General features: G+C 36.9%; 1 protein-coding gene and 1 pseudogene across 2 annotated transcripts in view; both read left to right on the top strand.

The window, feature by feature from the left end:
- The window catches only part of ADAMTSL3 (ADAMTS like 3), a 388,402-nt gene that overhangs the window by 58,959 nt on the left and 302,024 nt on the right, over window positions 1–27,419 (top strand). The gene's annotated exons all lie outside the window — the stretch shown is intronic.
- LOC115835616 lies at window positions 5,539–5,634 on the top strand (annotated as a pseudogene).

The raw sequence follows: 27,419 nt of genomic DNA, 5'->3' as shown, positions 1-27,419 counted from the left end.
CTTTGGGGAGCTGAGACATGTTGAGGGCTCTTCCAGATGGTTGGGGAAATGGCACTGACATATGGATACCTGAGGCCAGGCAGATAAATATCTTGAAAGTATCTGTTGTTTTATTCTCTGTGTTTAGTTACCTTTGGTAATACTCTTAATCTGCTTTTTATGTACATAGGGTGGCCAACTGTCCTGGCTTTCCTGGCACTGAGACAGTCCCAATTCTACCCTACCTTCCAGCTTGGACTTTAATGTCCACTCTTGGGCTGGAGTTCTCCAATGAAACTGGTAGCCTGAGATCAGGATCCTGCTAGCTGTTGTGCTTGGTGGGACATCCCAAGGGCAAGTGGGGGCACAGGCGTGTAGCTGTTAGGGATGCCCACTGGAACACTCTGTCTGCATTGCTGTCCAGCACATTTCTAGGCCAGGTGTTATTGATGAAGCTTGTATGTTTCCTTTCCCTTCATGTAGCTCTTCAACTGCAGCCTTTGTATAAATTGTCCTGTTTGCTTGGAACATTCCCTCTGCTTTGTATACACTGTTCCTCCCCCTGCCATCCCTGTCTAACCCTTGTATATTCGTCAGCTCAGTTGTTACTTCCTCAAAGAAGTAAGGCCACCTTCACTTACACTTGCAGGTGAGATTAGGTCCACCTGCTTGCTTCCTAGGCCTCCTTTCTTTCTCTCTCTTTCTTTCTCTCTCTCTCTCTCTCCCTTCCTTCTTTCCTTCCTTCCTTCCTTCCCTCCCTCCCTCCCCCTCTCTTTCTTTTTCTTTCTCTCCTTCTCCTTTTCCTTCCTTCCTTGCCCATCCTTCCTTCCTTTCTTTCCTTTCTTTCTTTTCTTTTCTTTTCTTTTCTTTTCTTTCTTTCTTTCTTTCTTTCTTTCTTTCTTTCTTTCTTTCTTTCTTTCTTTCCTTCCTTCCTTCCTTCCTTCCTTCCTTCCTTCTTTCTCTTTCTTTCCTTCCTTCTTTCTTTCTTTTTCTTTTCTTTTCTTTCCCTCTTTCCTTCCTTCCTTCCTTCTTTCCTTCCTTCCCTCTCTCTCTCTTTCTTTCTCTCTCTCTTTCTTCCTTTATCTTTCTTTCTCTCTCTCTTTCTCTCTTCTTTCTTTCTTTCTTTCTCTCTCCCTCTCTCCTTCCTTCCTTCCTTCCTTCCTTCCTTCCTTCCTTCCTTCTTTCCTTTCTCATCCTGGAATTTTTTTTTTCTCTTTCTTTCTTTCTTTCTTTCTTTCTTTCTTTCTTTCTCTCTTTCCCTCTTTCTCTCTTTCTTTCTTTCTCTCTCTCTTTCTCTTTCTTTCTTTTTTTTTCTTTTTTTTTATTATACTTTAGGTTTTAGGGTACATGTGCACAATGTGCAGGTTTGTTACATATGTATCCATGTGCCATGTTGATTTCCTGCACCCATTAACTCGTCATTTAGCATTAGGTATATCTCCTAATGCTGTCCCTCCCCCCTCCCCCCACCCCACAACAGTCCCCGGAATGTGATGTTCCCCTTCCTGTGTCCATGAGTTCTCATTGTTCAATTCCCACCTATGAGTGAGAACATGCGGTGTTTGGTTTTTTGTCCTTGCGATAGTTTACTGAGAATGATGTTTTCCAGTTTCATCCATGTCCCTACAAAGGACACGAACTCATCATTTTTTATGGCTGCATAGTATTCCATGGTGTATATGTGCCACATTTTCTTAATCCAGTCTATCGTTGTTGGACATTTGGGTTGGTTCCAAGTCTTTGCTATTGTGAATAGTGCCGCAATAAACATACGTGTGCATGTGTCTTTATAGCAGCATGATTTATAGTCCTTTGGGTATATACCCAGTAATGGGATGGCTGGGTCAAATGGTATTTCTAGTTCTAGATCCCTGAGGAATCACCACACTGACTTCCACAATGGTTGAACTAGTTTACAGTCCCACCAACAGTGTAAAAGTGTTCCTATTTCTCCACATCCTCTCCAGCACCTGTTGTTTCCTGCTTTTTTAATGATGGCCATTCTAACTGGTGTGAGATGGTATCTCACTGTGGTTTTGATTTGCATTTCTCTGATGGCCAGTGATGATGAGCATTTCTTCATGTGTTTTTTGGCTGCATAAATGTCTTCTTTTGAGAAGTGTCTGTTCATGTCCTTTGCCCACTTTTTGATGGGGTTGTTTGTTTTTTTCTTGTAAATTTGTTTGAGTTCATTGTAGATTCTGGATATTAGCCCTTTGTCAGATGAGTAGGTTGCAAAAATTTTCTCCCATTCTGTAGGTTGCCTGTTCACTCTGATGGTAGTTTCTTTTGCTGTGCAGAAGCTCTTTAGTTTAATTAGATCTCATTTGTCAATTTTGGCTTTTGTTGCCATTGCTTTTGGTGTTTTAGACATGAAGTCCTTGCCCACGCCTATGTCCTGAATGGTATTGCCTAGGTTTTCTTGTAGGATTTTAATGGTTTTAGGTCTAACATGTAAGTCTTTAATCCATCTTGAATTAATTTTTGTATAAGGTGTAAGGAAGGGATCCAGTTTCAGCTTTCTACATATGGCTAGCCAGTTTTCCCAGCACCATTTATTAAATAGGGAATCCTTTCCCCATTTCTTGTTTTTGTCAGGTTTGTCAAAGATCAGGTAGTTGTAGATATGCGGCATCATTTCTGAGGGCTCTGTTCTGTTCCATTGATCTATATCTCTGTTGTGGTACCAGTACCATGCTGTTTTGGTTACTGTAGCCTTGTAGTATAGTTTGAAGTCAGGTAGCGTGATGCCTCCAGCTTTGTTCTTTTGGCTTAGGATTGACTTGGTGATGCGGGCTCTTTTTTGGTTCCATATGAACTTTAAAGTAGTTTTTTCTTTCTTTCTTTCTCTCTTTCTTTCTCTTTCTTTCTCTCTCTCTCTCTCTCTTTCTCTCTCTTTCTTTCTTTCTTTCTCCCTCTCTCCCTCCCTCCCTCCCTCCTTCCTTCCCTCCCTCCCTCCCTCTTTCTTTCCTTCCTTCCTTCCTTCCTTCCTTCCTTCCTTCCTTCCTTCCTTCCTTCTTTCCTTTCTCATCCTGGAATTTTTTTTTTCTTATAGCATTTTGACCTCCTGACCCACTGTAACCTTCATGGGTTGCAGTGGGAGGGAGGTGGGAGGGAGGAAGGAAGAGAAGGTGGGTGTGGTCAAACAGTGCACTCAGTTTGGATTTCTCATGCTAGTCTGGGTGACTTACTTATCCAAACAACAAACCCTGTGGGGATGCTGCATCATGAACTGTTTCAAGAAAACACAAGGCAGGATGTGAGGCTTGGAGCAATTTCTGCTGAGCCTCATGTCCCTGGGGTCAGCAGTGATAGCTCAGGACAGTGACTGATGGCCCTTAATATTGCCTCTTCCAGGAAACCATTTCAATTATGTTCATCATTCTTCACATGCACACATGCATGATTATTTTGGACAGGTTTCTGTTTCTAAAAGTTAATAATACATGGCTACATACATGAATACATTTGGATTATGTGGAAATTAACATATATAACATACACCTCCCTTCCCAGAGCTGGATTGAACTGATTGGGTGCTTTCTCCAAGTCTTCTCTCATCCGCTTTGAGATCGTCATATTAATTCCTTCTCCTCTGCACCCAGCACTGCACATTTCCTCATCTGTCTTTTCCACCAGGCTTTGAGCCCCTAGGGGCAGGGACTATGTCTTCTCATCACTATAGCTCCAGATTGTACTCTGCAGCCTGGCACATAGTAAATGCACAATGAGCATATGTTTGTTGAACATTATACCCCTTGTCAAAAACCTTACATAGGTCCTTGTTTCCTCCTCTGAAATAGGCCAACTGCTGACTGGTATTAAAGCCCCTGCACAGCTTGGCCCCGGGTTACCCGTCTTCCCTTATCCCCCATTTCTTTCTGTGTGCCCTGTGCTCTGGCCAGACTGGACTCCATGCCTTCTGCCTTCTGATATTTTCCTGTGCCAAGGGCGTGCAGCTCTTCATTGAATGTCTGTGTTTTCTGCGATGTCCAGCTTAGTACCATCTCTTGAGGTAGTTTTCAGTGAAGTCCTCGCCTAACAGCGTTTCTTCCTGCTCTTTGAAATGGTCACTCATGTTTGCTTATGGCCCTAAGGATTCATCTGGGTTTGTAATTATTGACATGGATGTCTTATCCTGCTGGAGTCAGAACAATCTAGAGCAAGTCTGCATGACTTTTCTGCAATTCCCATGGACATGGAATAGCTAGATCTACTTCCAGGAGTGACAAGACTTGAAGAAATTCTAATTAAATTTTTATTTCTGAGTTTGCTTTAAGAAATAAAATAAATTCTTAGGCCGGGCATGGTGGCTCATGCCTGTAATCTCAGCACTTTGGGAGGCCAAGGTGGGAGGTTCACCTGAGGTCAGGAGTTTGAGACCAGCCTGGCCAACATAGTGAAACCCTGTCTCTACTAAAAACACACACACACACACACACACACACACACACACACACACACACACACACACACACACAAATTAGCTAGGCATGGTGGCAGGTGCCTGTAATCGCAGCTACTCAGGAGGTTGAGGTAGGAGAATTGCTTGAACATGGGAGGCGGAGGTTGTGGTGAGCCGAGAGCGTGCCATTGCACTCCAGCCTGGGCAACAAGAGCGAAACTCTGTCTCAAAAAAAAAAAAAAGAAAAGAAAATAAAGAAAGAAAATAAATTCTTAAAAAAGTTAATTATTTCTTTGTGATAATAAAGAGCCTATCTTTATTTCTTCCGTGTGTGTGTGTATGTGTGTGTGTGTGTGTTGTGTGTGTGTTTGTAATTATTTCTATTTTTCACTCTTTTCCTACAACTATGAGGAAGTAATAGTCTCTCTTCCAAATACTGTTAGTCTAAAGGCTTGTTTGGAGAATCAGACTGTTCTTTGTTTTGGACCCTGGCTGCTTGCTTCCAATTCTCAACTCTTTCCATGTGGCAGACCACCAACAAGGAATAGTATTCCTAGTCCATTTGGATGAATCCTTCTCTTCATCCCTTCCCCCTGGGATTTAATGCTAACAGGGTTTTTAAAATTTACATTTCAAAATGATTGAGTAAATTTTTCTTTATAATTGGGAAAAGGCAAGATTTTTAACTAAGAATTTTGTATTTGCATTAGGTTTACACTGCATTAAGACATATATTTATCAAATAGAGCTATGATATGCTGTAAATATACATTAAGTAAAGCTATGCTCTATTTAAAAACCTAATTCTGAACACATGATTCTCATGAAAAATTATAATACCTTGAATGGAGACTGACATCTGAGCTGATAATAGCAGTAGTTTAAAGGAGTAGTCATTCATTCCATCAATCCCTCAACAAATGTTGATTGAATCTCTGTAATGTGGCATCATGCTGGGTGTATGATATTGTGATGTGAAATAGAATTGTATCCAAAGTAATTCCTGCAATTTCAATCTTGAAACTAGAGAAGAGGAGCTTTTTCTTTTTGAAGGCTAAGATTACAGTTGCCCTTTATTAAGCAACCTGCATGTATAAGAACGGTATGAGATATGCCATGTGCCTTATAATTACAGTTTACTCTTCTGCTCCTCTGTGTTTGCTTCAGCAGCACATATATTAAAATTAACAATACAGAGGAGATTAGCATGGCCTCTGTACAAGGATGATATGAAATTTGTGATGAGTTTTAAAAAAGGCCAGTTAGTTGTAAGGGAATGGAGAAAAGAAGGTGTGGGAGAAGTGACAGAAGCTAAGCTTCTCTGTATATACCTATCTTATACATTTGGCTTTGGGATCATGCAAATATTTTATATATTTGTAAAGTAAAATTAGATTTTAAGAGAATAATCCCTAAGAATAAAAAATAAAATAATAAAAGCAAAAAAACCTATGATTCCCATTGGTGGTGGTCACCACATAGAGAAAAATTATTCTAATTGACTTTAACACACATGAATTTCACTGAAGATCAGTATATCCAAGGATAAAAGAACTAAAAATGAGATTTAAAACTTTTTGCAGTGACGTTATTGTTGATGGTAGCATTGGACTTGCTGTTATGAGACTGCTGTGTGGGTGATGTGAGACAAAGCAAATGAACAATACAAATATTATCATTTGGTTTTTTATTCTGGTAATCTTGAAAATCCATATTCTTGAGAAAAAGGAGACAGGGAAAAAAGATAGAAGAAATTAAGTGAAAACTCTATAGTCCTAAAATTGAATTGTAAGTATCTGTAAAAACTCCTGAGGTCTTTTATCTTAAACAAAACAAAACCAGGACATATTTTGCAGATCCCTTCACTGAAAAGGCATAATAACAATGAACAAATGGCCAACTTAATAGCAATGATCTAGTGCCCAGGTCATGGTCTCTCAACACCATATCCCATTTAAAAGGAACCAGGATTCCATGGCAAAATTACTTATTCTGGGTCTGGAGGTAAAAATATGCAAAATTAGCCTGGAACATTATGTAATTAACAGGTAGCAAGGAAGCTGTCAAGACTACTAGAGTCTCATCAGAAGGACTCAGGAATCAGCTTGTCAACACTTTTATAAGCAGAAATCGGGACAATTTGAGGCCAGGTGCGGTGGCTCACACCTGCAGTCCCAGAATTTTGAGATGCTGAGGCGGGCAGATCACTTGAGGTCAGGAGTTTGGGACCAGCCTGGCCAACATGGTGAAACCTCGTCTCTACTAAAAATACAAAAATTAGCCAGGCATGGTGGTGCATGGCTATATAATCCCAGCTACACAAGAATTGCTTGAACCCGGAGGGCAGAGGTTGCCGCGAGCTGAGATCCTGCCACTGCATTCTAGCCTGGGTGACAGAGTGAGACTCTGTCTCAAAAAAAAAAAAAAAAAAAAAAAAATTGGGACAAAATTTGAGCATCAATAAAAGCAAAAACTGCAAAGGACTTAAGCATGTCAACTATGTTTATATCCCTAAGTTAATAATAATACTAAAATGCGTTAGTCAGTGTTGGCGGGTGCTCAAGAATCAACTCATTACATTGAAAACAAATAGAAGGAAAAAACCCAAATATTCATTCTGCCTTTTCTATATGAACGATATCACTGGATAACCAAACAGTAGATGAAGAGAATTTGTCTTTACAGAAATATTTCAGTCAATAAGTAAAGAAGGGATGATAGAATGAGAATGTCATCATTTTGCAACCCTAATGAACTGATATATGCATTGAATATCAAAGCCAATAAAGTCACAAAAAGAGAGACAGCCAAACAGTATACATCTCTTGATGGAAGAGCCCGTACTACCCGTGTAGGATTCTTGCCTTCTATGGTGCTTCTCGACCTCCCCAAAATTGAGGCTCTAGATCTAACTACCCATTTATAAGAATTACAGTGTACAAGGAAACACATTAAACTAAATCATGGGTTTGCAACCACCAAAAATCCAGACAGTGGGAAACTTTACAGGACAAACAATTCGGTTTCTTCAACAAATAAATTGCAAAAGAAAAAGAAAACTAGATACAGAACCAAAAAGATTAAGTGAGACTTAAAAGACGTATCCACCAACTGCAATGCGTGGCCCTTATTTGGATCTTTATTTAAATGAACAAATAAACAGACAAAAAACCTACGACAACACTATTTATGACATTTATAAGAAAATTGGAAAATTACTATTTTGTTGTCAACTCCTAATTTCTTTTTTTTTTTTTTTTTTTTTTTGACACGGAGTCTCGCTCTTTCGCCCAGGCCAGACTGCAGTGGCACTATCTCGGCTCACTGGAAGCTCCGCTTCCCGGGTTCACACCATTCTCCTGCCTCAGCCTCCCGAGTAGCTGGGACTACAGGCGCCCGCCACTGCGCCTGGCTAAATTTTTTGTATTTTTTTTTAGTTGAGATGGGGTTTCACCGTGTTAGCCAGGATGGTCTCGATCTTCTGACCTTGTGATCCGCCCGCCTCGGCCTCCCAAAGTGCTGGGATTACAGGCGTGAGCCACCGTGCCCGGCTGCCAACTCCTAATTTCTAAGGCATGAAAATGGTATTGTGAATATGCTAAAAAGTATATTTTATGAATACACATGAAAATATTTACTGATTAAATGAAGTTTTGTATAATGGGAGTGGGTGAGTAGTAGAATAAGATTGGACTTGGGTTGCTGATTGTGGGGCTGGGCTATGGGTACTTGGAGTTCATTAGACTTTTCTGTCTGCCGTTATGTATGTTTGAAATCTTGCATAGTAAAAGGTAAAAGATAAAAGTAACAACAACAAAACAGCATCAACAAAACAAAAATGAAACTCAACTTTGCTGTGAATTGGATAGTGTCATTCCATATTATTAATAAGGAAGTTGTGGCTTGGAGGAGCTAACAGCCTCACCAGGACACAATCAGTCAATGGCAAAGCCAATTTCATACGTAGGTCTTTTTCAAGAGAAAAAATGTTTGGCCTGGTGCGGTGGCTCATACCTGTAATCCCAGTACTTTGGGAGGCCAAGGCGGGCAGATCACTTGAGGCTAGGAGCTTGAGACCAGCCTGACCAACATGGGGAAACCCCATCTCTACCAAAAATACAAAAATTGCTGGGCGTGGTGGCTTATGCCTGTAATCCCAGCTACTCAGGAGGCTAAGGCAGGAGAATCACTTGAGTCCGGGAGGCAGAGGTTGCAGTGAGCCGAGATCATACCACTGCACTCCAGCCTGGGCGACAGAGAGAGACTCTGTCTCATTTTAAAAAATAAATAAATAAAGAGAGAAAACATGTTCACTTTTTTGCCATACTACATTGCATACCTTAAATTAAATAATGCATCTTCAAAAATATCAAATTCACTAGACAAAATTAATTAGTAGAAAAGCATTTTACAATTAAACGTTTCTTCCATAGATATTTGTTAAATGTTTGGTCCCTGACCTCATTGCCACATTAAAATAAGATATATAATCATATTCAATTAAGTTCAAACTTATGTGTGCAGTAATTTAAAGTTTAATTCATGAGTATTCCATGAGGCTTTGTAAAAGCATCCCCATGATACTTCACACATTCTGACACCAGAACATGTTTGAGAAATACTGATTTAGCGGTTGGTGACAAAAGGTTTTTAGAATTTTCAGCACACACAAAGGTTAGAATGTGTCAGTGGGCATTACACTGAATAGCCATGTTAAGTACTAAAATATTTTAATGACAGAAAGTATGCCCTGCTGTTGGCAGTGAAACTGTGTTACCATTAGCATATTTTACAAGTTGAGTCTATTTTGTGTTCTAACTTGAAGCAGCTTTATTTCCTGCCCCATTACAGGATAGTGCTTTTATAATATAAAATAAATGTCCCCAATTCAACTCATTTTAAGACATGGATTTATAATGCCATGAACTTGGGGCAAACCTTTAAAATGTTTTAAAGCATATTTTTTCGTAGTTTTAAACCTTGAATTATTCCACTCATGGTTTTTATGTTAAAAAAAATTTCATTAAACTTGCCAAATTTTATTGTAAAATACTTGAATAAGAAGTCTAAAAAATAAATGCACAAAACATTTTGTTCTTCCCCAGGTTCAGATGATGAGTATGGGAAATCTTTTTTCTGTGCAGCTTAGTTAGCAATTTTTTATGTTTTTATTTTTTGTTATATTTTGTTTAGAAGCAGCATATATACTTTTTAAGTTAGCAAAATTGGCCCTACCTGGGATTGGAACAGTTTGGCAGAACTATAGGAAGTTACCCTGAAGTTCCATTTTCTCTGCCAGATGTGACTTTGCCATGACTTGATATCTGTCTGTTAGGCCTAACTCTTGCCACATGGCACAGGAAACCTTATTTTAAACAACCAGAGTTCATCAGCAATCTTATTAAATATCTGGCATGTCTTATCATTCATGAGCATTGATTAGTGTTGGACCTCACAGTCACATTGTCCCATCTGCACACAGGGAGAACTCTGACACTTCAGACTCAGAAGCCTCTTAGTAAAGGATTTGGGTGAACAAAGTATCTTTCCCAGAGGATCTCTGAGAGCCCCTTGTTTAACTCCTACTCAGTTATAATCCAATTCTACATAGATTAAACATCTTTAAGGAAGTATAAGCAGTATATCACCTAGTACATGTTCCGTAGTTTGAGATAAGGGGACCTCCAATTCTCTAAACACTCTCAGATGTTGCCTTCTTCTGAAGTAGATTTCCAACAAGAAACCTAGGAAACACAAGACACTAGCATATGTGTTTTGTTTGTTTGTTTGTTTCTGGGATGGAGTCTTGCTCTGTTGCCCAAGCTGGAGTGCAGTGGCTTGATCTTGGCTCACTGCAACCTCTGCCTCCAGGGTTCAAGTGATTCTCCTACCTCAGCCTCCTGAGTAGCTGGGACTACAGGTGCGCACCACCATGCCCAGCTAATTTTGTCATTTTTAGTAGAGATGGGGTTTCACCGTGTTGGCCAGGCTGGTCTCGAACTCCTGACCTCATGATCCGTCTGCCTTGGCCTCTCAAAGTGCTGGGATTACAGGCGTGAGCCACTGCACCCGGCCACAAATTTACGTTTTTAAGAGGACATTGCCTTATGAAACTGCCTTAAACTCCTGAGGCAGGACAGAATTGAGATGAGCAAAGATGAAAAAAGATGAAAGGCATAGTTTCCAAATGAAATCAAGAGGCAGGAGATGCTGGATTCAGCAGAGAATCAGATGAGTGAAAACAAATTCAGAAAAGTTCAGTTACAGAGGATAAGGACAGGGAAATAAAATCAACGAGGAGACTGTAGCTTGTTGGATAGATCTCAGACATCCAATGTAAGTACTCATAAAATAGAGAAGACGTCAAACGGAAGAGAGGAAATTCAGTCAGTGCTATAAGACAGCTTTGATTTACTAAAAGCTATTGTGAAAAAAAGTCAAAGCTATCATTAAATATGTGTCAGTTGTAAGATGTATTGCATTTTGATTTCAAAAAATGGAAAAAGATAGGAAGCAGCAAGTTAGAATTTAGGAAATGTAGAAACAAAAAATTATGATACAGAAATTGTTATAGGCCATATCCTCTGAGCCTAAGTAATTCAAATAAACATTAAGTGAAGAGGTTTGAATCAAAACCTATAAACATTACAAATTTTAAAACACTCTCCTGCAGAAATTATTCATGCAAGAGGTAATGAAAAATATAATTACACGTTATGTAGAAGATAAGAAAAACAAGAGTATTCATTTCAGAAATTATCATGTAACTACAGTCTATACTGAGAAGACCCCACATTCTTTCAATAAATGTAAACATTTAATATATTCAGTAAGTGATATTGGAACAGTTGGTTAATTTAGAAAAAGTTAATGTAAATTGTTAACATATGTAATAGTAAATTCCAGATGGATTGAAGAGTTAAATAAAAAATTTAACCATAAAAACATAAAAATACCATGAAAGTAAATACTTCTCAAATTTCTGATGGAGAAGCTTCAAATGAATGGAAAATAAAATGTATTGATGGATTTAACTACATAGAAAGCTTAAAATGAATACTTGTCGAAAAACATTCAAATGAGAAGTTAAAGTAAAATAACACGTAATACAAATTTTGTAAAATACTATGTAAAAGACTTTTCAAATGGGCAAAAAAGAGATAGTAGATGAATAGGTAAAGGAAAATACTTTACAGTTCTAATAGAAAAGCAAGTGACTGGTTAATAATCATGTGGAAACATTCAACTTTATTTCTAATCAATAAAATATAAGCCCAAGCAATGGCTAAAAAGCACTCCCCCACCTCCAGCAATTACTTTCAAAAAAAGAAGTTTGCAAACCCAGTGCTAGTGATGGTGATGGACAGAGATCAAGTTTATATTGTGCTGTTGAATACTGCTAAGTGCAGTGCTTTTGATAAGCAGTTTTGCAACATGTATTAAGCACCTCAGAAATATCTTTAGTTTTTGACTCAGCAAATGTTGTTTCAGGGAATTTCCCAAGGGAATATTCTAAGTAAAAAGAATGCTTCCTGCAAAAATACATTGATATTATTATTTATAATACTTGACAACCAGAAACAATCTAAATGTGAAACCATAAGGGAATGGCCAAGTAAATTATGGGATTTCTGAGATGGAATATTACTAATTTTTATTATGCTTATACTTTTGAAATAACAGGAAATGCTAACATGATATCCTTAAGTTAAAAGATCAGGTCACAGAATCACATAGCAAATCTATAATTTTATTTGTATGTGAACAGAAAGATAAACCTCATGAAAAAGCAGAAATAACAGTGGTTATCACTGGGTTGTGCAATTAAGAGTGTTTTAAATTTTCTTTTAAATGTGTTCTCCAGGCTTACTACAAATGAGCATATAATACTTTGATCATTAAAATATGATTAAAATATTCTTTCTAAATAGTGATGAGGAAGCACTTGGGAAGGGATTAACAATAGTTAATCAAGATATTTTGAAGGTTGGTGGCAATTTTAATACAAAGAAAGGATTGGGGGAATGGACATCCAAGGCTCAATACTTGTTTAATAGTGTCTACTTTTTTCTATTCCTGGTTCTGATTTCCCTTCTTGTTTTTTTTAATTTTTAAATTTTATTTATTCATTTATTTTTATTTTATTTTTTATTTTTTGAGACAGAGTCTCACTCTGTTGCCAGGCTGTAGTGCAATGGTGCAATCTTGGCTCACTGCAATCTCCACCTCTCGGGTTCAAGTGATTCTCCTGTCTCAGCCTCCCGAGTAGCTGGGATTACAGGCACACACCACCACACAGCTAATTTTTGTGTTTTTAGTAGAGACGGGGGTTTCACCATGTTGCCCAGGATGGTCTGGATCTCCTGACCTCTTGATCTGCCTGCCTCGGCCTCTCAAAGTGCTGGGGTTAAAGGTGTGAGCCACTGTGCCCAGCCTATTCATTTATTTTTAGCATTTGTGGGTACCTAGTAGGTGTATATATTTATGGGGTATGTGAAATGTTTTGAATCAGGCATGCAATACACAATAATCACATCAGGGTAAATGGGGTATACATCACCTCAGGCATTTATCCTTTCTTTGTGTTCAATCAAATTATATTCTCAGTTATTTTAAAATGTATAGTAAATTATTGTTGACTGTAGTCACCGTGTTGCGCTACCAGATACTAGATCTTATTCATTTTATCCAACTATATTTTTGTACCCATTAGCCATCCCCACTTCCCCCACCACCACTATCCTTCCTAGCCACTGGTAACCACCATTCTACTGTTTATCCCCATGAGTTCAAATGTTTTAATTTTTTTTTAGCTTCCACAAATAACTGAGAACATGTGAAGTTTGTCTTTCTGTACCTGGTTTATTTCACTTAACATAATGACCTCCAGTTTCATCCATGTCATTGCAAATGACAGAATCTCATTCTTTTTTTATGGCTGAAGAGTACTCCATTGTATATATGCATCACATTTTTTTTTTATCCATTCATCTGTTCGTGGACCCTTATGTTGCTTCCAATTCTTAGCGATTGTGAATAGTGCTGCAAAAAACATGGGAGGGCAGATATCTCTTCGATATCCTGATTTCCTTTCTTTTGGGTGTATACCTAGGAATGGGATTGCTGGAACATATGATAGTTCTATTTTTAGTTTTCTGGGGAACCTCCATACTGTTCTCCATAGCGGTTGTGCTAATTTACATGCCCACCAACAGTGCATGAGGGTTCCTCTTTCTCCACATTCTTGCCATCATTCATTATTGCTTGTCCTTTGGATAAAAGTCATTTTAACTGGAGTGAGATGATATCTCATTGTAGTTTTGATTTACATTTCTCTGAAGATCAGTAATGCTGAGTACTTTTCATATGCCTGTTTGGACTCAAGCGATCCTCTCATCTCAGCCTCTTGAGTAGGTGGGACCACAGGCTTTTTAACTTGATGTGATCCCACTTGTCTTCTTTTGCTTTGGTTGCCTGCACTTGTTGGGTATTACTCAAGAAATCTTTGCCCAGTCCAATGTCCTGGAGAATTTCCCCAATGTTTTCTTTTAGTAGTTTCATAGTTTGAGGTCTCAGGCTTAAGAATTTAATCCATTTTGATTTGATTTTTGTGTATGGCAAGAGATGGGTATCTAGTTTTATTCTTCTGCATATGGACATCCAATATTCCCAGCATCATTTATTGAAGAGACTCTCCTTTCCCCAGTGTACGTTCTTGGCACCTTTGTTGAAAATGAGTTCACTGTAGAAGTATGCATTTATATCTGGGTTCTCTAGTCCTTTGGTCTATATGTCTGTTTTTTTATGGCAGTACCATGATGTTTTGGTTACTACAGCTCTGTAGTATAATTTGAAGCCAGGTAATGTGATTCCTCCAGTTTTCTTATTTTTGGTCAGGATAGCTTTGGCTATTCTGGGTCTTTTGTGGTTCCACATAAATTTTAGTATTTTTTTCTCTTTCTGTGAAGAATGTCATTGATATTTTGATATGGATTGCATTTAATCTGTAGATGACTTTTGGTATTATGGACCTTTTAACGATATTGATTCTTCCAACCCATGAATATGGAATATCTTTTCATTTTTTTGGTGTGTCCTCTTCAATTTCTTGCATCCACGTTTCATAGTTTTCATTGTAGAAATCTTTCATTTCTTTGGTTAAGTTTATTTCTAGGTATTTTATTTGTAGGTATTGTGAATGTGACTGCTTTCTTGATTTCTTTTTCAGATAGTTTGCTATTGGCATATGGAAATGCTACTGATTTTTGTATGCTGACTTTGTGTCCTGCAACTTTACTGGATTTGTCAGTTCTAGTAGTTTTTTTGTGTGGTATCTTTAGTTTTTTCCAAATATAAGATCATATCATCTGAAAACATGGATAATTTTACTTCTTCCTTTCCAATTTGGATGCCCTTTATTTATTTCTCTGTCTGATTGCTCTAGCTAGGAATTCCAGTACTATGTTGAATAACAGTGGTGAAACTGAGCATCCTTGTCTTGTTGCTGATCTTAGAGGAAGGGCTTGCAATTTTCCCTCATGCAGTATGATACCAGCTGTGGGTCTGTTATATATGGCTTTCATTATGTTGATATATGTTCCTTCTACATCTAGTTTTTTGAGTTTTATTTTTATTATGAAGGAATGTTGAATTTTATTAAATGCTTTTCCAGCATCAATTGAAATGATCATATGGTTTGTGTCCTTCATTCTGTTGATATGATGTATCACATTGATTTGCATATGTTAAACCATCCTTGCATCCCTGGGATAAATCCCACTAGGTCGTGATGAATAATCTTTCTAATTTATTGTTGATTTCAGTTTGCTAGTATTTTCTTGAGGATTTTTGCATCAGTGTTAATCAGGGATATTGGCCTGTAGTTTTTTCTTTTTTTTTTTTTTGATGTGCCTTTGGTTTTAGTATCAGGGTAATACTGGCCTCAGAGAATGGGTCTGGAAGTATTCTCTCCTCGATTTTTGAGAGTAGTTTGAGTAGGGTTAGCATTAGTTCTTGTTTAAATGTTTGGTAGAATTCAGTAGTGAAGCCACTGGGTCTTGGGCTTTTCTTTGTTAGGAGCCTTTTAATTATGGCTTCAATCACATTACTTGTTATTGGTCTGTTCAGGTCTTTAATTTCTTCCTGGTTCAATCTTGGTAGGTTGTATGTGTCTAGGAATTTATCCATTTTTTTTCTAGATTTTTCAGTGTATTGGCGTATAGTTGCTGGTAATAGCCACTAATTATCCTTCAAATTTCTTTGATGTCTCTTATAATGTCTCCTTTTTCATCTCTGATTTCGTTGAGTCTTTTCTTTCTTCTTCTTAGTCTGGCTAAGGGTTTGTTGATTTTGTTTATCTTTTCAAAAATCAACTTTTTGTTTCATTGATTTTTTTTGTATTTTTTGTGTTAATTTCATTTATTTGTGCTCTGATGTTTATTATTTCATTTCTTCTGCTAATTTTGGGTTTTGTTTTCTCTTGTTTTTCTAGTTCTTTAAGATGCATCATTAGGTTGTTTATTTAGAGCTTTTCCAGTTTTTGTTTTGGTATTTATTGCTATAAATTTCCTAGTACTACTTTCGCTGTATTACATCAGTTTTGGTATGTTGTGTTTCCATTTTCATTTTTAATTTCCTTCTTAATTTCTTCATTGACCCACTGGTCATTCAGAAGCATATTGTTTAATTTCCATGTGTTTGCATAGTTTCCAAAATTCCTCTTGTTATTGGTTTCTAGTTCCATTCCATTGTGGTCAGAGAAGATACTTGATATGATTTCAATTTAAATTTTTCTTGAAGACTTGTTTTTGGCCTAACATGTGGTCTATCCTTGAGAACGAGCCATGTGTTGAGGAGAAGAAAGTGTATTCTGCAGCCATTGGATGAAATGTTCTGTAAATATCTATTAGTTTCATTTGGTCTATAGTGCAGATTAAGTCCAGTGTTTCTTTGCTTATTTTCTTCTGGATGATCTATCCAATGCTGGAAGTGGGGTGCTGAAGTCTCCAGCTATTATTGTATTGGAATCTATGTCTCTCTTTAGCTGTAATACTATTTGCTTTATTTATCTGTGCGATCCAATGTTGGGTGCATACATATTTATAATTGTTATATCCTCTTGTTGTTTTGACCTCTTTATCATTATATAATGACTTTCTTTGTCTCTTTTTTATAGGTTTTGTCTTGAAATATATTTTGTTTACGTACAGCTACCCCTGCTCTTTCTTGGTTTCCATTGACGTGGAATATCTTTTTTCATCCCTTTTTTTCAATCTATATGTGTCTTTATAGGTGAAGTGTGTTTTTGTAGGCAACACATCATCGAGTCTTTTTTTTTTATTCATTTGGCCACTATGTCTTTTGATTGGAGAGTTTAATCCATTTACATTCAATGTTATTATTTATAAGTATGGACTTTTGCCATTTTGTTATTTGTTTTCTGGTCTTCTCCTCGTTCCCCCTGCCCCCTTCCTGTTTTCTTTTTAGTGAGGGTGATTTTCTCTGGTGGTATACTACAATTTCTTGTTTTTAATTTTTATATATCTGTTGTATGCTTTTTGATTTGAGGTTGCCATGAGGCTTACAAATACTATCTGGTAACCCATTATTTTAAACTGATGACAACTTAACACTGATTGCATAAACAAACTAACAAGCAAAGAGAAAACCAATATAAATTCTACGCTTAAACTACATCCTCCTGCTTTTAAACTTTTTGTTTCTATTTACATCTTATTATACTATGTCCTGAAAAGTTGTAGTTATTATTTTTGATAGGTTCATCTTTTAATCTTTCTACTCAAGATTTGAGTAGTTTATGTGCCACAATTACAGTGTTATAATATTCTGTGTTTTTCTGTGTAGCTACTATTACTGGTGAGTTTTGTACCTTCAGATGATTTCTTATTGCTCATTAAAGTCTTTTTCTTTCAGGTTAAAGAATGCCCTTTAGCGTTTCTTGCAGAACAAGTCTGGTGTTGATGAAATCTCTCAGTTTTTGTTTGTCTGGGAAAGTCCTTATTTCTCCTTCATGTTTAAAGGGTGTTTTTGCTGGATATACTATTCTAAGATAAAGGGTTTTTTTTTCTCCTTCTGCAGTTTACCTATGTCATGTTACTCTCTCCTGGCCTATAAATTTTCCACTGAGGAGTCTGCTGCCAGATGTATTGGGGCTCCATTGTATGCTGTTTCTTTCTCTTGCTGCCTTTAGGATCCTTTCTTTATTCTTACCTTTGGGAGTTTGATTATTAAATGCTTTGTGGTAGTCTTCTTTGGGTTAAATCTGCTTGGTGTTCTTTAAGCTTCTTGTACTTGAATATTGGTATTTTTTCTGTAGGTTTGGGAAATTCTCTGTTATTATCCTTTTGAGTAAACTTCCTACCCCAATCTTTCTCTCTACCTTCTCTTTAACACCAATAACTCTTAGATGTCCCCTGTTGAGGCTATTTTTTGATCCCATAGACATACGTCATTATTTTTTATTTTTTTCTTTGTCCCCTCTGTGTATTTTCAGATAGCCTGTCTTCAAGCTCACTAATTCTTTCCTCTGCTTGATCATTTCTGCTGTTAAGAGATTCTGATGCGTTCTTCTATTTGTCAATTGTATTTTTCAGCTCCAGAACTTCTGCTTGATTATTTTAAAATATGTCAATCTTTTTGTTAGTTTTATCTGATAGAATTCTGAATTCCTTCTCTGTGTTATTTTGGATTTCATTGAGCTTCCTCAAAACAGCTATTTTGAATTCTCTGTTTGAAAGGTCACATATCTCTGTCACTCCAGAATTGGTCACTGGTGCCTTATTTAGTTTGTTTGGTAAGGTCGTGTTTTCCTGGATGGTCTTGATGCTTGTGGATGTTTGTCAGTATCTGTCACTCCTCCTTGGAGTGGTGCTCAGGTTGTTCTGCATGGAAAGAGGTAAAAAAGGGAGGTCAGATGCTGGAATGGAGAACAGGGTAAAAGAAGCCAAGCACAGTTTCATACCAAAGCAAAACCAGCCTCAAGAACCCAAAAAGTATAATGGTTAGGAGCATTTAGAATCACAACAAGTTTTTTTTTTTTTTTTTTTTTTTTTGCTATTGAGTTGTGTGAATTTCTTATGTATTTTGGATATTAATCCTTTCTCAGATATATGGTTTGCAAATATTTTGTCCTAATATGTAGGTTGCCTTTTCATTCTGTTGATTGTTTTCTTTGCCATGCAGAAGCTTTTTAGTTTAATGCAGTCTCACTTGTTTATTTTCACTTTTGTTGCCTGAGGTTTTGGTGTCATATTTGAAAAATTCTTGCCAAGGCTAATATCAAAAAGCTTTCCCATCTGTTTTCTTCTAAGAGTTTTATTGTGGTTTTAGGTCTTACATTTAAGTCTTTAAGGCATTTTGAGTTGATTTTTGGGTATGGTGTAAGATAAGGGTTCAATTTCATTCTTTCGAATATGGCTTTTCAGTTTTCCAAAGACTGTTTATTGAAGAAACTATCCTTTTCCCATTGTGTATCCTTGGCCCCCTTGTTGAAAATTAGTTGACCATATATGTGTGGGTTTATTTTTGGACTCACTCTTTGGTTTCATTGGTTTATGTGTTTGTTTTTATGCCAGTACCATACTGTTTTGATTACTATATCTTTGTAATACAATTTGAAATCAGGAAGTATAGTAGGAAGTGTGATGCTTCCAACTAACTGGATTAAAAAATGGGCAAATGACATTTCTCAAAAGAAGACATACAAGTGGCCAACAGGTATATAAAAAGGTGCTCAGAATCACTAATCATCAGGAAAATGCAAATAAAAACCACAATGACAAAACATCTCATATCTATTAGGATGTCTGTTATCAAATAGACAAGAGATAATAAGTGTTGGTGAGAGTGTGAAGAAAAGGAACTCTTATATGCTGTTGGTGGGAATGTAAATTAGTGCAGCTATTTTAGAAAACAGTATGGAGGTTCTTCAAAAGTTTAAAAATAGAATTACCATATAATCTAGCACTCATGATTCTAGGTACGTATCCAAAGGAAATAAAATCATTGTCTTGAAGAGATACCTGCACTCCCGTGTTCACTGCAGTGTTATACTCAGTAGCCAAGATATGGCAATAACTTAAGTGTCCATTGATAGATGAATGGATAAAAAATGTGATATACATACATATATATAACTATATTATTCTTTATGAATTATTATGAATATTATTCAGCCTTAAAAAAGAAGGAAATCCTGCCTTTTGCAACAACATGAATGGACCTGGATGATATTATGCTAAGTGGAATAAGCCAGACACAGAAATAAAAATACTGCATGATTTCACTTATACATGAAATCTAAAGATTATGTAGCAACAGAGAGTAGAACTGTGGTTACCACGGCCTGGAATGGAGAGGAGATGTTGGTTAAAGGGTACAAGTTGCAGTTATGTGGGATAAATGACTATAGTTAATAATGCTGTATTATATACTGGAAATTTGCTATGAGAGTAAATTTCACCACACATACGCAAAAGTAACTATGTGAGGAGATGGATATGTTAATTTGCTTGACTATAGTAATCATTTCACTATGTATGTGTATATCAAAACATGTTGTACCTCTTACATATGTACAGCTTTTACTAAAAGAGAATCACAACAAACCCATTGCTTTGATAGTAATTGGTGTTCCCAAAAATGATTGAGTACTCAGAAGGGGTTAAATTATTTTCTAGGTACTAGGTACCTTATTTCCAGACTGTAATTTGTGTTTTCCATTTAAAAAGAGTTAAGCTAAAAATAATACGCTAAAGGGCATCCTTTATTACCTAGAAAATAACTAAGTGTCCTAATTCTGTCAGATAAGTGAGTCAACACTGTATATTTTATCTGCCTAACAGATGCTTCCTTTGTCAGTTCAAAACATACATGAGTAAAAGTGGGATTTAAAGGAACAGCTTGGAATGAATGGTATTTCTTAAAATTTTGATTTTCCCAGAAAATTCAATTATGGTCGAATAATGATGGGCAATAATATATACCAGGGCTATTGCTTTCACATTCATTAATGAATTTGGATTACAAGAAATACTCTAGAACTCTATTAGAAACTATATAAACAATATTCAGCTCTGTCTTAACTAGTTGATTGCATTCCATAAAACCATATTTTTATTCTGTTAACATTTCATGGAAATGGAATTTATTGAATTTGCCTCATTTATGCTAGATTATCTTTCTACCTCATACACAGAGTTGAATTTTCATCAGAAAGTCACACATACCTGTTTATCTTTTTTTTGTGTTAAAGGGGTATGTTTCTTTAGAAACCACCAGCTTAGGATATGGTGTCATTCCGAATGTGATTCCTGTCAGACTACAGTGAGCACTGGTAATGGATATTGTCATAAATGACATTTGGTTCATTAGAATCTGTCAAAATGGGCTGGGTAAATTATGGCTGTTGGAAAGAGCACAATACTGCATTGTATTGGGGAAACACACTTGTAAGGAATTCCTGAGCTGCTATTTATTACAACCTGCCACATCATTTCCATTTTCTGCGTTTCATTAAATTTACCGTCTGGGTGTAATCACAAGAGTGAAATGGAAAATGTAATGTAAAATATCTCCTTAAACCCTCCTAAACAAAAATGAACTGAATCATCCATTCAGTCAAGACAAGTTGAACACCTACTATACACCAACCCTCTGCAATAAAGTGAGGAACAAGACAGTTTCTGTTTTCAACTAGGCCAGAGCCCAGCAGGGGAAATGAATGGACAAAACTAATCCTAATGTGATACTATCGTAGAGGTGTTGACAGAGGCTGTAGAAGTGGAGAGGAAGGTTCTCTTCCTGGGGGTGAGAGACTTAGTCATGAGTGTCTACAAATTAGGTACTGACCCTGTCGGGTAGAGACTGTGAGTCACAGCTTCTAAATGTGATTGGAATTCTGGGGCTGGTGCTAAGTTAATTGTCCTTTGGCATTTTTGTGGGCTGCGTGCATTACGTGGTGGAATTTAATGTCATTTTAACTCACCAGAGAAAGTTTGTGGGTCTAGAGGTTTGGAAAACAACTCGCTCTGTAATACGCTGCATTTTAGTGCAGATCTTTCAAATGATTGCACCGTACTTGCTAATCTTTGATGGAAGCTATCTCATTGTCTGAAGAAAATGGTGTTGATTAAATTTACAGGGAAATGACTTTATTTAAAAATCTCCTCTAGTTTGTTGACAGCACTCATGTTTCATAAATAGGGGGCATGATCCTGAATTTTATATGAATAAAAAGTTATTAATTTTGACATCTACTTTGAATGCCTTAGATAATTTATTTGGCTTAGTGCCCAGTAAAAGCATGAAAGTGACTTGGACATCAACCACAAAATGGCCCAGGGACCCCTTCCCACTGGATAGACATCTGGAATGGCGTATAAGGAATAGACAATGCAGGCGGACATTTAATTAAAGATTGGTATTCAGACAGGAGGGAAGCGTGGTGAGTCTCTCGGCATAAACGGAATAGTGAGTCTCTGAGACAAAAGTTATTTTTTGTGTTTTATAATGATGTTTTACAGCTTGAAACATTTTAGCTATAAAATATAGACTGTGAACTCATAATGCCATTAAGTCTAGATAGTGACTTTTATGGCAACAATTTATGATGTATTTTTGTGGGTTTTTTAACGGGGAAAAGTCTTTAACATTTAACATTTTGCAATTTAAAAAATCCCTCTCTTGAGCCTTCAGAACCAGAGTGAACACAAAAATTGTAAGGATTTTATTGAGTTACCTATTATGTGAATCTGGATTTGTAGACATTATTTCCATAGTTAATGACACTGGCAAGAATCATGATCTAAAACAAAAACATGTTAACTTTTTTGTTTTAAATTTTCATCCACGAGTTGTCACTGTGTTGCTATTGGCGTTACCAGGACACAGCTAGGAAAGCTAGAGTTGGAAGTGCAGGTTCCCTGTGTTTGCAGATGTTCATGTAGGAGTTCCTTGACCAAATAGCTGTAGCTATTCAGCATCCCAGCACTTGTATGCCTGCTTTGTAATGAGCTGCCCTGCTCACTCACACCTGCCAGTTCAGGTATGGGTGTAGCCATTTCTGGGAGGGGCGGTGCTCAGCAAATAGTCTTAAAGGCACAAAGGAATTAGAACATTTCTCTCCAAACCATAAACCTTGTGGAGCCTAAGGAGAATGAATTTCCTTTTTAGACCCCAGAGGACATTATGCCCAGACTGCCCCCAGGGGTCACTGTCAACTTGGGAATGATTTTTGCAGCTGGTGGAAGCATATATTCTCTGGATTCTCCTCTGCTAATGGGGAGGGCTGGGGTTCTCATGTTTGATATGGCATCTCGAGATGGTCATCCAGCATCTCTTTGAACACCGTCAGAAAGTATGGAACCTGAACCTCCAATACTAGTTTTCAGATATGATTATACTATTGTCTGAGTGCCGCCTGTAGTTATAATAGTTCATCTAATGGATAGTAAAACTCTATCAGGCAGCCTCACTATGCATATGTTATAGAATAAGAGTATTTATTTTTTAAAATTTAATATTAAAGCAGTCTATCAGAAGAAAGAAAATTTAACCAGAAATAAAATAAACCAGAAGTAGGTGACGAAGAGAAAAATAAAGGTATCTGATAAAGCCAGGAATAAGACTAAAATAAAAACACACACCATAGAGCTCTCCATACTTACTACAGGGGCACAGATCTGATCTGAGCTTTCTAGCAGCCAACTGAGAGAGAGAAACACAATTAGTTGCATAAGTCACAGGTTCATAAGATAATAAACTAACGGTGTTTCTCAGGAGCAACACAACTGTTCCTTATTTTAACAAGGAAAAAGTTACTGATTTCAGTAAGAAAATAGCCTTATCCCACAAAGATGAGGAACTTGACTTTGAAAAGGAAATATTTCAATGTTGGGTCTCTTTAATCTTCTTACAAGTTTCATAGCCTGAAAAATTATTTTCCAGAAGCTTCTCCCATGAAGAATTTCCTTTTAAGTATTTATAAGATCATCTTGGGGGATCAGTGGGTGATTTTTAATACACTAAAGCGTACAATTTTTTTTGCTTGTTTTGGTAATCTCACTAACTTCAAGGTTTTTTTTGTTTTGTTTTGGTTTTGGTTTTTGCCACTGAGCAATTTTTGTCAAGTCAGCTACCATCAGGATCAAACACGTAGTACAGTAAATTGGGTTTGGATATCCATTAACTGCTGGTGACAAAAGAGGAAGTCCCACGTTTAATACACGTAAAATAAAATTTTAAGGCGTTTTTGGCTAGAAAGAGGCTACCAATAAAGTTTGAAAATGCCCCAGTCTCTGCTAGTTGAATCTAATTACGTGACAGAAGAGATTTGGGAAAGATAAGCCCGCAGTGAAAACAAGAGAGAAATAATCCTGTTTGCTCTGCAGTAACCATTCTAAGGACAGGAGAAAAAAAAAGTTGACTAAACTTAGTATACTCAATATTGCCAAGATACCAGTTAGCAACATAAGTACAAATTTTCCTCAGGTTCATCCAACATACCACCCTGTGTAATAAGCTAGTGTTCATAAACAGGGGGAAGTGGTTCTTCTATTCCTCAGCAATCCTGGTGGGATTACACTGGATTTTTCTGTTAATTCTGGCCTTTAGCCTCTTTCCAATATTAACTGTGCCGTGGAGTATAGAATATTCAATGATTAAATAATTATAATTTAAAAATTAGACCTCATGTCAAAAAAAATAAAATATTAGGCATTTTTAAGAATTTAAGACAAGACACGGACTTTGGATCAAGATGACAGCTAATAATTTTGCATCTACTTCATCGCATATGGCAAATCTCATGAAATGACCTCAAAGTTGTATAAAGAACAGTATCTCTGTGATAGCCCTGGAAAAGAAGACAAAGTTGTACCAACAAACTGAAAACTCTGGGAAATTCCTAATGGTTAAAAAGTGGGCAGTTTATATACATGGATAAATAGGATTATAGGAAACTAGCCCAAAATATATTCAGGAGGAATTCTGTGGTGGAAGCCATTCTGAGAAGTCCCAAGGACTGAATCAGCAATTAAAAAGGAGGTGACAGGAGAGAAATTGGCATGTGGCCCTGTTGGAGCTGAGCAGTGCATGACAATTGTATTCTTTCCTAGGTAGGTAGTGGGTAAGTGGAACAAAAGGGCCAGAGAATAATTCATGCTTCAGGTAGCCAGAGACCTCTAGGAGAGACGGGAAGCCCCCAATCTAGACGAAACATTACAAACATATTCTACCAGACCATAATCCTCCCACTTCTCCATGACCACCACAGGCTATAGTAAACAGTTTTGTCAAACAAACGGATGCTTAAGTACAAAGAGAAGAAGACAACCAAGACACAATACCCACCCTGGAAGAGGAGGACCAAACACAACAGAAGAGTTAACACCCAGAGAAACAGCTACCAAAGGAAACAAGAATATTTTAAAGTATAGCTAATTACTACCCTTACGTAATGTTAAGGAAGCTATTACATTATGGAAAAGAAACAATTAGATATTTTGTACACTAAAAATTTGATCATGAAATCATAGATTGGCTGATAAGCAGAATGGAAATAGGTATAGGTCATGCTAGTGAATTGGAAAAATCAGCACAGTGTAAAAAGGTTTAGAAATGGGAAGTGTGGGGGAAAATAGAATTCTAAGTTATATCTAGGAGTAGAAAGATGAGACAAGGGAATGGAAGGAAGTCTATAATTGATATGGTTAGGCTTTGTGTCTCCTCCCAAATCTCATCTTGAATTGTAATCCCCAGGTGTCGAAGGAGGAATCTGGTGGGAGGTGATTGGATCAGGGGGGCGGTTTCCCCCATGCTGGTCTCATGATAGTGAGTTCTCACGAGATCTGATGGTTTTATAAGTGTTTGGCAAGTTCCTTCTTTGCTCACTCTTCTCTCTTGCCTGCCGCCATGTATGACATGCCTGCTTCTCCTTCTGCCATGCTTATAAGTTTCCAGAGACCTCCCCAGCCATGCAGAACTTTGAGTCAATTAAAACGCTTTTCTTTATAAGTTGCCCAGTCTCGGGCAGTTCTTTATAGCAGTGTGAGAATGGACTAATACAATAACCAAACAATTGAAGAAAACCCCTCAGACCTGGAGAAATACACACATCTTCAGATGAAAAGAGTCCAGAGAGTATCAATTGGGATGAAAACACAAGCATATACATACCCCAATACATTGTGTTAAAATTTAAGAATGTTAAGAATTAGGAGAAATATCCAGGAAACACTCATGATACAAAAAGCAAATTATCCTCCTTTGTTTATGACAATAGAATTGGTGTCAGACTTTCTGCTAGTAATACTTTGTATTAGAAGACAGAGACACTATTAAGGCCTGAGAAACACAAATTTTAATTTAGAATACTGAACTCACCTACACTGGCTGTGTTTCAACTATGAGAGTAAAATAAAAATATCTGTTCAAGTACTACAAGATTATTACCCAAGACTCTCTGAAGTAATTAATCCAGAGTATACCTAGCAAAGCAATAATAGCAACAAAAACAAGAATCTAACAGAGGAAAACATGAGGTGCAAGAAAGAGGGATGAACAAAGAAACTGTAAAACTTGGAGTTAAGTTCAATTTTAAATGGACCAGGTAATATGTCACATAGTTCAAAATTCAGAATGTATAAAGGAGCATTTATAAATCTTTCTCACCCACTTTCCCCAATCAGTAGATTTCTCCTCAGAGGAAGCCAATGTTATTAATTCTTGGGTCTCCTTTTAGAGATATTTTATGTGTATATAAGCAAATTAGCATCTATATGCATGTATGTCACTTACACTTTTTAAATTAGGTGGCAGTTGTTCTCACTCATAGGTGGGAATTGAACAATGAGAACTCATGGACACAGGAAGGGGAACATCACACTCCAGGGACTGTTGTGGGGTTGGGGGAAGGGGGAGGGACAGCATTAGGAGATATACCTAATGCTAAATGACGAGTTAATGGGTGCAGGAAATCAACATGGCACATGGATACATATGTAACAAACCTGCACATTGTGCACATGTACCCTAAAACCTAAAGTATAAAAAAAAAAATTATCTGGAAGTATAACGAAGAAATGAAATAAAGATATTACCCATGGGGGTGTAAGGGAAAAAAAAATAAATAAATTAGATGGCAGTATACCATATTTTGAACCTTCTAAAATTCTGTGAAGATTTGTCAAGGCTCTGTTTCTTTTGTTTGTGGCAAGGATATAGATATTTATTACCCTAGACACAGAGAAGAAATTTGTTTAATGTATTTAATTATAAAGTTGTTAAATTTTATTAAATATGTGTGTTAGAAGAATGAAATAAGAGGCCAGGCATGGTGGCTCATGCCTTTAATCCCAGCACTTTGGGAGGCTGAGGTGGGTGGATCACGTGAGGTCAGGAGTTCGAGACCAGCCTGGCCAACATGGTGAAACTCCATCTCTATTAAAAATACAAAAAAGTTAGCCAGGCATGGTGGCAGGCACTTGTAATCCCAGCTACTTGGGAGGCCGAGGCAAGAGAATCTCTTGAACCCAGGAGGTGAAGGTTGCATTAAGCCGAGATTCTGCCACTGCATTCCAGCCTGGGTGATGGAGCGAGACTCCGTATCAAAAACCAAAAAAATGAAGAATGAGATTAGTTATTATTTCCAGTCCACAAGAAAAAAATAAAATAAAATGAAATAAAGAAAATATGATCATTTCAACAAAATGCAGGATTAAAAAAACAAGAAACCAGACCAAAAATGTGATAAAAGGAAAACAAAATAAAATAGCAGAAAAATCTAAATACCCCAAATTACAGTAAATGTATATGAGTTAAATGTCTTCATAAACATGTAGACTCTGAGATATGTTTAAAAAACAATAGCTAAATGCTTTTTATAAGGGGATATATAAAATCATGCAGAAGGATGGAAAATAAATGGATGGTAAAACATGGATCATGCAAGTGTAAACTAAAAGAAAGATTATATAGCAATATTAGTATTAGAAAAATAGAATTTAGGGCCAAAGAT

The sequence above is a fragment of the Nomascus leucogenys genome, chromosome 6, assembly GCF_006542625.1.
Source record: "Nomascus leucogenys isolate Asia chromosome 6, Asia_NLE_v1, whole genome shotgun sequence".
Classification (NCBI taxonomy): domain Eukaryota; kingdom Metazoa; phylum Chordata; class Mammalia; order Primates; family Hylobatidae; genus Nomascus; species Nomascus leucogenys.
Note: the sequence above shows the minus strand (reverse complement) of the source record. Positions and strands in the feature narration are given on the sequence as shown.